Genomic DNA, 2,313 nt, shown 5'->3' with positions numbered 1-2,313 from the left:
TAAACTATGACATTTATAAATGTATGAATCATATGGTGAAAAACTGACTTTGAAAAATAAATCAGTTCTTTTTTCTTATAAAAGGTTAAATAAAACAAAAATGTTGGTGGTAATTTTTGACTGTGTAACTTTACAAACGGCACCTGGTCATGCTCGTCTGTGTCGTTCAGTGACCTTTTTGCATTTTTTCTCCCTTGCTTTTTTGGTTCTCCCATACTGGTTTTATTGCTGCAAGCTAAATGCTAGCCCACAAACGGGGTGCGGAGGGTAAAAAAGTCCTGAATGAGGACATCATTGAGAACCATCTATTGAGCAGCATTTCACTTGTTAAAGACTAAACTTCAGACAGAAAGGTCCACAAACAAACAGCAACTGAAAACCTCTGCAGTGAAGGCCTGGCAGAGCATTAAAAAGGAGGAAACACAGCGTCTGGTGATGTCCATGAGTTCAAGACTTCAGGCAGTCATTGCCAACAAAGGGTTTTTAACCAAGTACTAGCAATGAACATTTTACTTACAATTATTTAATCTGTTACTTTTGAGCCTCTGAAATGAAGGGATTGTGTTTAAAAGATGCTTCAGTTCCTCACATTTTTAAGCAATCATTTTGTTCAACCCACTGAATTGAAGCTGAAAGTCTGAACTTCAACAGCATCTGAATTGTTTTGTTTAAAATTCATTGTGATAATGTCTAGAACCAAAATTAGAAAAATGTTGTCACTGTCCAAATATATATGGATCTAACTGTATGTTTTTATCAGTTCAACATTCTGGTGAACTTGAATACTGATGTTCAGAAGCATTACTCTGACAATCTTAGGTCAGACAGAGAACAGTACGTTTCAAAGCAGTACTTCTTGAATGAATATTGAAAATGAAAACTGTGTTTGAAGATGAATTTTAGCTGTTTACAGCTGGTCACAGAATCTACAGAACTGCTTGTATAAGTTATGACAGTAAGGAAATGAATTATAATTTGTTGTAAAAAACAAGACCTTCAAATATGCCAGAAATTTGAGTGTAATCCATCTACCACACAGACACGAAAAGAAAGATAAGGATTGCATCATTCATCTGACAGCTTCTCGCTCTTGTATTAAAGAAATCTACAGAAACCTTTTTACAGGAGAGAGATGGGGAAGTGCAGAAGGTTCAGGAACAATAATCTGTGGTTCCTGCAGAATAAAAACAGTCACAGAATAGTTCTGACAGTGTTTTACACACTAGATTTAAAGTTGCGTAAAAGGCAGCATCCTGTTTAGGTTCTGCAAAACTTTTCTATTTTAAGATAAACTCTATAGAGATGACATATCATGACTCACTTTTAAAGTTACCGTCTGGACCTCAGTTGAATAATATTTCCCTGTTTAATCTACAAAAAACCCTGCGAGGAAACCAAACCTAAAAGCCTACCCCACCCCCTCCTGCACTCTCTAATACTGCTTTATGTTTTACAGGTCAGGAAGTATCAGTTCCACCCAGGGAAGGTCAGATCCAGAGGACAGGAAAGGCATTGTTCTGATCTGAGCAATAAAAGGTGGAGCTGTTTCTGGAAACGTTAAACACTCATGGAAGCTTTTTCTTTGACTTCAGAGCTAAAGAATTCAGAAGAGCAGTCTGATGATATCTGAGCTTCATCTGCTGTTTGTCTTCTGCCTGCAGGCAGAGGCCTGAAACATCTGCTGCATACCACCAGGCACTTTAATGATTTACTCAGAAAACATTTTCTGGTCAACTTTCTTTGCTTTAAACTGAGAAAAGCCTACAGATTAAATAACACATAAACAGAAAAAAGGTTGCAGTTGTGATACTTTAACACAAGTTTTTCAGGCAGAACAGCTAAGAGAACCTCACACCCACATTTAGCTTGAGGCAGGAGAACGGAGGCACTGAAAAATAAATGCTCTTACCTTAAACCGTGGCTCAGAACAAGAGAGAAATAAGGGTTCTGCAGGTTAGTCCATAGTTTCTCTCAAATGAGGCAAAACAGAGAAAGTCATCTGAACCCAGGAAGTTTGACTTTCTCACCTCTGCTCACCCATCAGCTGGCTCCTCCTTCTTCCTCTTATTTTCTTTCTGCTTTGCTGCTAATCGTTTTTTGTTTTTTTAACTGCACACTAAAGACAATTGGCCCATTTAGGATGTTTTACTCAAGGTTTTAAGGCCACTTGAAACAAAATTTAATCATTTTTTTGTGTCTTCAACAAAATGGACATAAAGCGGGTAAAATAAGTATTGAACACGTCACCATTTTTCTCAGTAAATATATTACTAGAGGTGCTAATGACATGAAATTTCACCAGATGTCGGTAAC

At 37.3% G+C, this 2,313-nt stretch overlaps 1 protein-coding gene across 2 annotated transcripts in view; it reads right to left on the bottom strand.

Annotated features, from left to right (window-relative positions):
- tor4aa (torsin family 4, member Aa) overlaps window positions 1-2,051 on the bottom strand; it is an 18,405-nt gene extending 16,354 nt beyond the window's left edge. For both annotated transcript variants that reach the window (XM_014021330.1, XM_014021329.1), the window contains exon 1: window positions 1,910-2,051. The gene's annotated coding sequence lies outside the window, so the exon portion shown is untranslated. The remainder of the gene's footprint in view (window positions 1-1,909) is intronic.
- Between the last annotated feature and the right edge of the window lie 262 nt (window positions 2,052-2,313).

The sequence above is a fragment of the Austrofundulus limnaeus genome, unplaced genomic scaffold, assembly GCF_001266775.1.
Source record: "Austrofundulus limnaeus strain Quisiro unplaced genomic scaffold, Austrofundulus_limnaeus-1.0 Scaffold287, whole genome shotgun sequence".
Lineage (NCBI taxonomy): Eukaryota > Metazoa > Chordata > Actinopteri > Cyprinodontiformes > Rivulidae > Austrofundulus > Austrofundulus limnaeus.
This window is presented reverse-complemented; position numbering and strand designations above follow the sequence as displayed.